General features: G+C 40.5%; 1 protein-coding gene across 3 annotated transcripts in view; it reads right to left on the reverse strand.

The window, feature by feature from the left end:
* The window catches only part of NT5C3A (5'-nucleotidase, cytosolic IIIA), a 51,526-nt gene that overhangs the window by 25,363 nt on the left and 13,269 nt on the right, over positions 1 to 12,894 (reverse strand). Inside the window, exon 1 of one of the 3 annotated variants that reach the window (XM_070424765.1) lies at positions 392 to 434. The exons of the other annotated variants lie outside the window; for them this stretch is intronic. The gene's annotated coding sequence lies outside the window, so the exon portion shown is untranslated. Of the gene's footprint in view, positions 1 to 391; positions 435 to 12,894 lie in introns of those variants that run through there. 3 annotated transcript variants of the gene reach the window in all.

A 12,894-nucleotide genomic window follows, 5' to 3' on the forward strand; every position in this document is an offset into this window, starting at 1 on the left:
TAGGATAGTTCCCAATCCTAGTCACACAAAGCATGTAACTACCAGAAAAATCAAGTCACACAGTGTGAACAACAAAATCGGACCTTATAATGCTTTTTCCCCAACTTAAAAAAAAAAAAGAGATTGCTGAGGGTACCTTGCTTTTTCTTAACATCTACATGTCTAACAAGAACCTCTTAAAATTAGATCCTATACATTTCTGAGCTCTAAGACACTGCCAAGTTTTACATATACAGATCTTTGCAAATTACAGTTTTGCACTCTACTGGATCATTCTATTTTGTTTCTTTAATTCATGTTCTTAAATGCCTAAAATTTCAATCAGACACTAAACCAACTAAGAGTTAGATCAAGTTCAACAACAGTATCTACAAGAGCAGTACACACTTACCCCGAGGTAACCGGACCAGATAAACCAGCGAAAGAAAATTCTTCCTGTCTGAGCAGCCCTAATATAGCACAAGGTGCAACTGAGGGGCGGGCCCAAACACCCAGGCTGCAGCTCTATGCAAAAACAGGCCTGTGACTCATTACTCCACAGCGCTGTTAAGCTCTGGTGACAGACGGGCTGGCTAGCTCTGAGCTGGTCATCAGCCTACAGGACACGGGGGCCTGAAATAATGTGTCCGTTCAGAGATGGTCAATGGGACTATCAGAGCACAACTTGCTGTGCAGAGAGAAAAGAGGAACTTCAATATTAGCACAAATACTTCCTTCCCCGTGGTGGTTTTTATTTGGGGGGTTGTCAGCGTACTTGTGGCATGTGGGTTTTTCTGTGTGAATATTGTATTTCATTAAATACAATATTAAAAAAAAGGTCAGGCTGTGGTGGGCAGGGGCGGGGGGAGGGGTGATGGGCGTTGCTCAGTGGGTCCAGTTCCCACTTGGAGGGTGGAAGGGCTTGCAGAGGGGGATGGTGCTGTGCTTGCACAATGCCAACTCCTGAAAGCCGCCGCCGCGTTAAAACCAGTGAAAACGGTAGACGTTTGTTATGTATGTTTTGCCATTGTTAAAAGATGAGCTCATGTAAGACACACAGAAAAAGGCCATGGTGCATGTATGTATGGTCAAAAGAATATTCATAGTCTTTACTGCAGGGCAGTGGGATTTAAAGGGATTGCTTATGGTTTTCTCCACATCTTCCTAAGTTATTTGAAAATGTGAACAAGACTGTGCATAGATTTGCTAAAAAAAAAAAAAAAAATCTGGACACAAATAGTGAAAACTAATCTTCATGGTTAATTTTTTTTTTTTTTTTTTACAAAGTTCCTTTCCTGTTGTGAAGGAAACATTTTTAAAGTTTTATTACATTTTTAACTTTTAAAGAGAAGCGGGCTTGCTCTCAGCCTGAGCAGTGGACTGCACTGCGGGAGCACCATGTGTCGGGGCCTGATTATTACGCCCCGGACTGCGCGCGGCTTTATCAGGAGGGACAGGAATACGCTACGCTACGCAGCTGTAAATACATTTTTATATCAGCCTTTTGGTCATGCTCAAGAGAAATCAAACCCACGCAACATTTCTGTAATCAAACTTCGTGAAGTTAGCATTCTCTGTTAAAAACACCCTCCTACCCCCATCACCCGGCGTGGCTCAGTGGTTGAGCGTCCACCTATGAAGCAGGACATCACAATTCCATTCCTGGTCAGGGCACATGCCAGGGCTGCTGGCTCAATCCCTAGTGTGGGGCCTGCAGGAGGCAGTGGATCAATGATTCTCTCTCATCATTGATGTCTCTCTCCTCTCTCTCTCTCTCTCTCTCTCTCTCAATGATTCTCTCTCATCATTAATCTCTCTCTCTCTCTCTCTCTCTCTCTCTCTCTCTCTCTCCTTCCTCTGTGAAATCAATAAAAATCTATTTAAAAACCCTAAAAATTTAACAACTGCTTTTAAAAAAAGGCCACTAACAAACTATCCAAACTTGGTCTCTGCCAAATGTTAAAAACTTATTTTACTAAGGGGAGACGATTCACAAAGAGGAAATCTCTTATACTCTAGTAATGGGGGTTCAAGGGCAATGAGGTGATTCATTTTGAAAATACTTCTGAATTAATGGGTAAATATGGTTACTTAACTCTTCCCATACATTAACATAATTAACAATGATAAGAATTTTGAAGCTATCACTTTGAAAGATGACAAGATAAATCATCTTCAACAACAAAGAATGCTGGCGTTCGAGTTCCATCGTCATTTAGAAACACCATGAAAAGCTTTCAAAATATGCATTCTCTGACACACCAGTTTTGTGTCCTACGAAAATAAGGCAGAGTACACAGATACCTAGCTGCAAAGATGTACACTGCAGAGTTGTTTTGTAAAACTTCGAAACTTAACCAACCTAAGTGACTGCCCTGGCCGGTGTGGCTCAGTTGGTCCAGTGTTGTCTGGAGCGCCGAGAGGTCTAGGGTTTGATTCCCAATCAGGGCCCATACCTAAGTTGCAGGTTTATGGAAGGCAGCCAATTGATGTTTCTTTCTCACATCATTGTTCTCTCTTCTCTCTCTCTCCCTGCCCCTAAGATCAATAAAAACATATTTAAAAAAAAACACACACCTAAATGACCAATAGCTAAATGTTCATTAATACAGGAGGGCTGAATAAATTGCGATATACACATAAAATGTAAAATGATACAACTGTTAAAAATAATTGTTATAAATAGATAAAATTTATTGTACATTTATGATGTGCCAGATACTTCTTAAGTACCTGACATTCCTCATCTCATCTAACTCTCATAACCCTAGAAGGATGGGCTATTATTACCCTCATTTTACAGGTGACTGAAGGAAGGCTTGCAGCTGGCAAGTGGCAGAACTGGATTCAAACTCAGGTCACTCTGACTTCAGATCCTGTGCCTGTAACCACTGGCCAGCACTGCTCTGTGAGGGCAGCAGTTACAGATGTGCTGAGGTGTGCCTGGTCTACTACTAATCAAAAAAACGCCACAAGGATCTACAGCAAGAGTCCAATTTGGGGGATAAATCTTTATATGAGCTTAGGAAGTCTAAAACAGAACACAAGACAATGATGGGGTCAAGAGGCCATTTTTATGTTCTGAACTTTATAAAATAAACGAGTTTCTTGGAAAATAAAAAATGTTGCAGTAGTAGCACCAATCACGCCAATAATAAAAAAAAGAAAGTTAGAAAACACACACACACACACACACACACACACACACACAACCTTCAGAACCAGCCAACGTCATATGGATAGACTATTTAAAACAATGTTTCTAAAATAGGGACAGAAACAAGGAATTCAGCCAGTTTACTCTAAAATAAAACAAAGACAGACAAGAAAGATGGCTACTATCTTATCAGGAGGGCCATTGTGGTCCCCAAGGGTAGACGATGGTTCTGGCTTTGCTGGGGTCCCACCTGCTAGTCAAAGGAGAGTGAGACGAGGGGGTGTGTGAGCTGCCTCCTGCCTACAGGGGGCTGCTGCCTTCTAGTTCCACCCCGTAAGTGTACATGCAGGGGGGTGCAACGGTATGTCTGGTGGACTGTCCCCCAGGGGGGACCAACACTCTTCTAGCACTTTCTTTCCCTGGGTGTCAGAGTCCCAGAAGCACGCAATACTTCCCCCTTTTTGATAGATAAGGAATCTAAGGTTTGGAGAGGTGTTAAGTCACTCATTACTTATGTAACTTATGTACAGGAGCTGTAACACTTTTATTTCCCACAGGATATGCTGTTTCTAGGCAATAATAGACACGTAACAATTACACGAGAGGGCTAGCTATGTTTACAAATAAGAATGTTTGGATACCTTAACCAATAAACAAATTAAAAAAAAAAAAAGAAACTAGAAACACAGAAAAGTATAACCTATTCAAAGGCCTACAATGAGGTGACAAGAACTGAATGAAGCAGGTGGCAATGGGGGAAAATTTGATGGCATAACAATAAATACTTTTTTTGTGTCTAAAAAAAAAAGAAGAATGTTTGGAAATGGTGCCACAGAAAAGGATAGAGGCAAGACACTGAACAAAAGAAAATGAACTTTGCTTCAAATAGCTGTAGGTACTTTTTTTGGAAGGGATATAAAGAAAGGATCCAGAGGGAAGCAGAGTGGACTTTCATCTCTGGGCCCTGTTGCCTTGGAGTTTCTTTACTCATTGTCATAAAAACCCAAACCACCCGGGTACCCCTCCTAACGCAAACTCTAACCTGAACTTGACATGCCAAAGGACCTCTACAAGACTCAAAGGTTCGGAAGGTTTTTCTCCCCTCGTGACACTGAAACTGTTTTCATCGATGGAGAAAGGGCTACCCATCTATCTGTACTTCGGAGAGACCAGTTACCTTTTAAAGATTGACAACGATTCAGTCAACTTAAAAACCTATAGGCAATCACTTCGTATTTTGCCAGCAAAACACTTCTCTAGTTTTTGAAAATATGAAAAAAAAAAAAAAAAGAGCCCAGAGAAAATCAAATCTATCCATTTAAACCTTAATTACTTATTCACTGCTTGGTTCATTTTGCCTTTAATCTTGGGATAGGGAAGTAAATGGCATAAAGTTATTACACTAATTAAGTTATATGTGAAAGAAATCATTTCCTAACCCCACGTAAAACCTGTATTATTTCTCAATAATTCAATCTAAGATTTAACTAGTAATTCAGTTTACCATAATCCAATTATCATTCGACCATCCAATGTATTTTTTTTATTGTTTCAAGTATTACAAATAGTAGTACTTATGTCTCCTTTTTCCCCCATTGACCTCCCCCCGGCCTCCCCTACCCCCTGGCACATGCCCTCACCGCCCCCCAACCCCACCAGTGTCTGTGTCCATTGGTTATCCTTATATGCATGTATACAAGTCCTTCGGTTGATCTCTTACCCTCTGCCAACCCTGCCCTGCCTTCCTGCTGTAGTTTGACAGTCTGTTCGATGCTTGTTTGTCTCTATTTCTGTTCATCAGTTTATGATGTTCATGACATCCGATCTATTTTTAAACTTCAATATGAACTTGACTGACACCCTAGGAAGTTATTCCAAACAAAACAATAAAGCCATATAAGGACGACAATTCAGTAGGAGGTGATCAATACTCTATATGGACTCTTGCAAAAGTTGTTCCTGCTAATTGCTGCATGATGTCAATAGGAAGATGTTTGGTTTTTTTAAATATGCAAAACACCAGTCTAAAAAAACACAAAAACCCACAAAACAACAACAACAACAAAACACCAGTCTAGGTATCAGACTTCTCTTAGAACTCTTCTGAGGAGACCAGTCAACTACCTTCAACACGGTGACTCTTCAAAACAACATTAAAACAAGCTGCTCTAGATGCTTATTTGAATGTGGTTTAAAATGTTTAAGGAGCAAAAACAAAGATGAGACAATAAAGTATTACATTTTAGGAATACAGACAACAAAGAAAGACTTTCTCATAAGTTTTTCTCATGGAAAATCACTCCCAAAAAGTCTTCTGCCTGGGTGACTGCTGCTAACCTTGACTGCTGCATGTGTGAATCGACGCACATGGACAAACGGAGGGAAACCCACGGTTCTGATCTCAATGCATTTCTTAAAAACTCCGTGCGGAAATCTAAGATGGACTAATTTAATTTTCAGAAACTCAAATAAAATTCTTTTTTTTTTTTTGCAAATAAAGTTCTTGAAGGTAGTCTATGTAATTTTTATTTTCTTGTTTAAAAGTAATAAATTCTGGAATCTAAACTCCAGAAGTAAATGACATTGTGGCAATAGGAAGGTCAAGTTCAAGAAAACTGGATGTAAGACAGTATCATCAATGCAGGGAGTCTTTCTTAGCTCTCCCTTCCTCAAAAGCACTGTGTTCTCAGGACTGAAATTGTTTCCATTTTATATCTGAATCTTTGTGCCTGGAATGGAACAAAATGAAAAACTTTGTTTAATTTTGGACTCTTTCCACATCACACAGTTGGTATTCTGTCTGGTGAAAAGAAATAGTATTGTTTAGGATTGCTATTTTGATATGGGTTATGTTAAAAATGGCAAAAGGTTATTCTATTTAAGCTTTTTTTTTTTTCAGTATTAGTATGGTATAGCCAATACATTTAAATGTAGAGTACAAGACTTAACTTACTACCCCCTTTTTGCTAGATAAACTCATTTACAAAATAATAAGGTAAGCCATGGCCAGTGTTGCTCAGTGGATAGAGCGCTGGCTTGCACACCAAAGGGTCCTGAGTTCAGTTCCCCGTCAAGGGCATGTAACTGGGTTGCAGGCTCTACCCCAGCTCCATTCTGTGCACATGCGAAAGGCAATCAGATGTGTGTGTGTGTGTCTCTCTCCCGCTTCCCTTCCACTCTCTCTAAAATCAATGGAAAATGGAAAAAATATCCTCTGGTGAGCATAAACTAATGCTGCTGCTGCTGCTACTGATGATGTAAGAAAATATAGCAAAGAATTATATGGAAGAGCAGTGGGTGGTAACTTAAGTTTTAAAAATCATAAGGTTTTGAAAATGCTCATAGGTTTTAAAAGAACCTAAAGAATATACTTTTTTATATCAAATATATTCTAAGAATCAACAAGCATTACAGAGGAAGGATAGGGTCACAAGTAATTGCATTTTCTTCGTATTCTTTGGTGTTTTCTGTAATGATTATATCACACACCCAGAAGAAAATAAAGATTGTTTTTTTAAATTAAAATTGCATGCTTCGCTGTGGCTGGTGTGGCTCGGTTGGCTGTGCGTTGTGCCATGCATGGAAGGATCCCAGTTCAATTCCTGGTCAGGGCACATAACCTAGGTTGCGGTTCGGTCCTGGATGGGCCTCATATGTGGGTGGCAACTGCAATGTTTCTCTCACACATCGATGTTTCTGTCTCCCTCCCTCTCTAAAATCAACTTTTAGCTCTAGCTGGTTTGGCTCAGTGGATAGAGCGTCAGCCTGCGGTCTGAAGGGTCTGGGGTTCGATTCCAGCCAAGGGCACATGCCCCAGTTGTGGGCTGGATCCCAGTAGGGGGCATGCAGGAGGCAGCCAATCAATGATTCCCTCTCATCATGGATGTTTCTATCTCTCCCTCTCCCTTCCTCTCTGACATCAATAAACATTTATTTTAAAAAATAAAATCAATTTTTAAAAGAAACTTACATGTCTCAAAATATAAGAAAGTGAACATATATAATGCTACCGCATCTTTGAAAGAAATGAACATGGCACATGTTAAGTCATGCTTATGACCATAAAACACAAATTATCTACAAAATCATACCTGCCTTTTTTTTTTTTCTGTAGTTGCCTTTCTCATTCTATATCTGGGAGGGTAAACCAATGAGTAACTTACACAAACATTCAAACAACATGCTATATTCCCCTCCCATCTGGCTACAGAATGAAGTCACGATGTGTAAACGAGGAGCCAAGTGCACAACATTCCGAAGACACACTGTCAAGGCTTGAAGAGGAGGGTCCCGTTCAGATTGCTCAAAAACGGGAGTGCAAACAGAAAGCCCCGGACAGCGAGTTTCTGCCATGCTCTCGTGGCTACAGTCACCTTATAAAGAGCCTTTGCAAATCACCCGAGAACTCCTACGGTTCAGGAAAGAAGAAAATAAATGGCCAAGTCTTTTGAAAAGTCCAACTTCAAAAGTAACTGACATCTTAGAAGTAACGATCAGCTGGAAAGAGGAGGAAAAAGTGATGCCTATTCCCAGGAAAACAGGGAGCGAGGCACTGAACACAGGCTGGTGGCGATGTATGGGACCGCCTTCCCGCAGTGTAACCTGGCGGCACATTCCTTAGATGTGCACACACTCCTGACCCAGTAATTCCAGGCCAACAGCCACAGGCACGCACAGCTGCTGTAAGACTGTTCGTGGATCCAGCATGTCTCATAATGAAAACCATGTTGCACAATGAAGACACTGGCTAAAGAAGTTGTGATAAAAAGTAAAAAAACAAACAAAAACAAAATAAGTTGTGATATCCATATAGGGTACAATAACCTAAGGTAACATAATAGTTATTAAAATAAGTATAAATTTATTACTGAGAAACAAATTAATAAGTGAATAATCTTGTTAAAAACAATGTTAGAATATGATCTCCTTTTGGGAAAAATAATACTTAATATTTATATACGTAGAAAAGAAAGTAGTAAGTACAATTATTAAAATATGTTTTTTTCCCTTTTTTTAAAGGTGGTAAAATTGCAGATAGCCTCTTTTTCCTTATCTAGATTTATTTTTTATTTTTAAATATATTTTTATTGATTTCAGAGAGGAAGGGAGAGGGAGAGAGAGATAGAAACATCAATGATGAGAGAGAATCACCGATCAGCTGCCTCCCGCATGTCCCCTACTGGGGATCAAGCCCGAAACTCGGGCATGTGCCCTTGACCAGAATCGAACCCAGGACCCTTCAGTCCGCAGGCTGACACTCTCTCTACTGAGCTAAACCAGCTAGGGTGTAGATTTATTTATTTTTACATCAGAAATAAAAAGAGAATCAAAGGGGAGATGGAGCTTAATATACATAAATAAAACAGGCAAATTCCTTACAAAAAGCTGGATCTTAATTCAGGTACTTGTGAGCCCTTAATTATATTTATTTATTTATGTAGTTAGTTAGTTTTTGAGTCCTTAATTACTAAAACTTCCCTAAAGCTGAGTCACAGGACTGGAAATCCATGTGTGTGGACCCCATGAGTAACTTTTTGGAAATCCACAGTGAAGCACATGATCTGTTTTGTTGTCAGTGTATTAGAGGGGATGCACAAAAGACAAAAGAGAGTCAAGTATTTCATTAGCTGGGAAAGACAAAGTGTTGAAAGAGAGCAACACAAAAACACTTCACTCGAGAAGGAATTCTCATCCCTGCTGGGAAGTCTGCTTCACCAACCAGCTTCAGGGAGCGAGAGTCAGGCACTGCTGTGCCCGGCCAGTTCCGAGGCACATTCATAGATGAGTACCACAGCTGCCAGCTGGGCTGTGTAGTTGGCCCAAAATTTTACTTCCTGTTTCCTGGTTCCTGGATAATAGGCCAAATTAAAATGGGAACCCACTTCTAATTGTTTTCTAGTCCTAATCCCAGTGTGGCCCAGTTTTTTCTTAAGATAACCTAGTAGGTTTCCAGTTTCTAACACTTCATTATTCCTTAATGCTGAGGTTCTCTGACTTTCCCTGTCTCCCTCCAACCGAATCAATCCAGGGTCTCATTCCCTTAGAGCCCTAATGGTCCTGGATAAACTGACAAATTGCTCCTGGGGGGAAACTGTATAAGAATAGATGATTTTTTTAAATGACAATACTCTGAACTCAGACCCTAACTGGGGCACTTGGTGTGAGAGGACTGTGCCAAGATGAGTCTGCGGGCAGATAAAATGGGGGCAGGAAGGACGGGAACCCACACGTGACTTTGTCTACTTCCACGTACTTATCAGCGGGAAGTTGCCAAACAATTTAAGCAATCCTAAGCAATCTTGGCATGACTAGGACCTTGAAAATGAGGAAGACAAACAACATGTAAGGAACTGATAAACAGCACTGCCTTTAACGCAAGTATGACATTCAAACAAAATTTCAATTTCCACGGCTGAAATTCTTTTTCAAAGAAAGGGTTTTATTAGGCCATTGGTAGCAAGAAACAGAAGACAGGTCCTGGGGCCTGGCGTCTAAACTGCCAGCAGCATGGCGGGGGTGAGGGGTGGGGATGGGGGTGAGGGAAGGCGAGCATGTCCATCATCCGGGCGTTGGCAGAAGTTTTTATACAACAGGTAAGTTGTTCTGAAACAATTCACATTGGCTATGGACAAAAAGGGGATGGAGGAGGATGGAGCACAGTACGGGCTAGTTCTGAGATAGGCACATAGATTTGTAAGGAAGAAGTGTTGCTACTTGGATTAGCTGTGGGCAGGAGATTGGAAAATTCGAGAAGGAGAGGCTCCTGGGGTTTGACAGCACCTGGCTATTTTCTCTTTTAGACATTCGTGAAATAGCCACCTGAAAATAATCCAAAATTCCAATGTACACTCAGGAGTGGGGGCAGTGTTTTGTTGGTGTTGCCCTGCAGTTGTGAACTGATGACCCCTTTTTGGTCTCTGGCCTGCTGTAACTTAATTTGGGACATCTCAGAGTTGTCTCCTTGCCAGGTGGTTTATATTGTACGGATAGATAGGTTGAAGCAACACCAAGAGAGTAAACAAAAGTGCATAAACAAGAAAGTTAACTTAGGAATGTAGCCCTGTGCCATACAGAGCAAAGAGAGAACTCTGCCACCTGCTGACAAAAACACAGAATTGTATAGCTTGCCCAGATTGCCGTTTTCAAGGGGGAAAACCTACCAGGGTAATTAGATTTCAAATTAATTATTATACCAAAGATATGAAGTATAACCTCTACTTAAAGGAAAATAAGGGTTAAAATAGGATTCAGGGTTATTTATATGCCTCTCAACTCAATAGTTCTACATATCGTGATGCCTGAGTTATTTTAAAAGCAAACAAAAGAAGGCTATATGGACATGATTCCACATTACCAGTGGGGAAGCGCCGACGTAAATCTGCATATGGACTGTACTCACTTCACCATACATTTCATCCCCCCTACCTCGTAACAGGCCTCCCCCATGCCCTTCTCTCTTTTGTCTTAACTGTAGATGGCATACTTCTAAGCCACCTAAGAGAGTTACTCATTTTCCCACAGGTATCTCCCATGTACATGTGGACAAAATAGGGGGGTTCTATGGAAGATAACCTCCCAGGATGATCTGATCACAAATTCCTAACTGCGCAGGCCATGGTGGGTAGTCACGCCCGAGGCCTAAACCTTGCCTAGTAAGAGGTTTATTTATCTTTGCCTGAAGTTAAAGAACCTTGGGAAGAAGCATAATCACCCTCTAGAGAGCACATAATTTTGTTAACTCTCCTGTAATCTCCTCCTTGCCTCCCTTTCTCCCACCCTCATGTAATTTTCTTTACATTTCTTCCTTAATTCAGTTTTGGCTCAAAAATAGTCTTATGAAAATTCTTTACAGTTGACATATACATGTTAATAAACTTGTGTTGTTAAAGGAATAAACTATAAAGAACTTCTTGTGTGGTTCCCCCCAAATTTCCAATGACATACAATCGTATGTCATTCATTGGGTGTTGTCTCTTTCGGGACCATAACTGTTCTACACTTTGTTTTTTTTTTCCTCTAGTTACTATCTTTTGAGTCTTTAAAAATGTTAATTCATGCAGATTTACTCTTTGGGGGAAATAGAAACCTCAATGATGAGAATCATTGATTGGCTGCCTCCTGCACAACCCCCACTAGGGCATGTGCCCTGACCGGGAATCAAACTGGTGACCTCTTGGTTCATAGGTTGACACTCAACTACTGAACCACATTGGCCGGGCTGTACAATATCTTGTCATTCAAATGCCCCATCATTTAACCGTCACTATAATTTATTTAGCTAATGTAAACCGCCTCCAACTGAGGACATGAAAGTGCCCATTTTTCTAAACCCTTCTCAGCGTTCTCTCTTTACACAGTCATTGTTTGGCTGACCCATTTTTGACTGTCAGCAATCTTCCTGAAGTTGTGTGACTTGTAAAATTTGTAATGTTGCTGGAGGTAAGGATTTGAATTGTTTGCTTCAATGGTTCTCCAACTTTAGCAAGCCTCAGAATCTCACAGAGGGGAGGCTGAAGCAGAGAGCTGGGCTCCGCCCAGGTCGGCTTTGGATTCAGTAAATCCTGAGTAGAGCTAGAGAATTTGTGTATCTTACAATTTCCCACAAGATGATGATGCTGGCTAGGAGCACTGAGAACCGCTGGTGTACTTCAATACTAGCACGTGGGGTCTTATACTTCAAAATGTAAGGTTTGCCCATCTTTGTCATGGTTTATAAAGTCAGTCAGCACTTATGAGATTGTAAAAAATAGCCCTGGGGAGGGGGGGGGGCGGATACTGTTCATCCCCTTGCATCAATGGTTCCCGTTGGTAACGCAAATGAAGAAAGTAAAAGCATTTAAGGCTATTCAGGCTTTTAGCCAGAAAGGAGAATTTTTAGACAAATTAAAAATACTAGTATCCAGAAAAAAAAAATCCTAGTGTCCAGTTCAAGCATGTCTCCATCTGTTATGTAAATGCATTCACAACAAAAAGAAAACAAGTCATAAAACAGTAGGAAAAGTATGCAAACAGAACCCTTTAAAATGGAACTGGAGCTGCCATCTCAGAGGAAGTGCCTTGCATTCTTACTCCTCAGACCTTTGGAATATGGAAACAGGCAAAATAACCTTTGGACTGGGCCTAAAGCAGCATTATTCCCCAAAGAACTGTTAACAAAGATAACAAGAAAGCAGATATTATGACTTACCTGATGACGACAGAACTGAAAATTAAAAACGTTATTTAGAATTAGCGTCACTCTGTTCGATTCTCTACAAACAGAAATGTCTTTCTTCTCTTGGTGTAATTGATCCCTCTTCCTTTCTCATGAACACCTCTTGCCTTTGTCTCCTAACCCCAACAGTCTTGGGCTTCTGCCTGGATCAGTGCTTTCCCAATTAGGTATTATGTTAAGTTTCAAATAAATGCTCCTTGCCTCTTATTTTGGCATTTTAATTTTAGGTTAACGTCCTAAACGTTCCAGCTAACCTAAAAATGGCTTACTAGAAAAGAAGCCAAACTTTTCATGGGGTTAACTTGCTGTATGAGGATGATACACAGGAAACATGACAAATGCGACTTCAAAGGACAAAGTCACTGCCTGGAATAAACATTTCTGTACTTGCAGATCTGGAGATTCAAGATGATCCTGGATATAGTTTTTGCCAATATTAAGAATTTTTTTAAAAAATATGTTTTATTGATTTTCTACAGAGAGGAAGGGAGAGGGATAGAGAGTTAGAAACATCGATGAGAGAGAAACATCGATCAGCTGCCTC

Source organism: Myotis yumanensis, unplaced genomic scaffold (genome assembly GCF_028538775.1).
Source record: "Myotis yumanensis isolate MYYU_CA2020_CCGP unplaced genomic scaffold, mMyoYum1.0.hap1 SCAF_9, whole genome shotgun sequence".
NCBI classification, from domain to species: Eukaryota; Metazoa; Chordata; class Mammalia; order Chiroptera; family Vespertilionidae; genus Myotis; species Myotis yumanensis.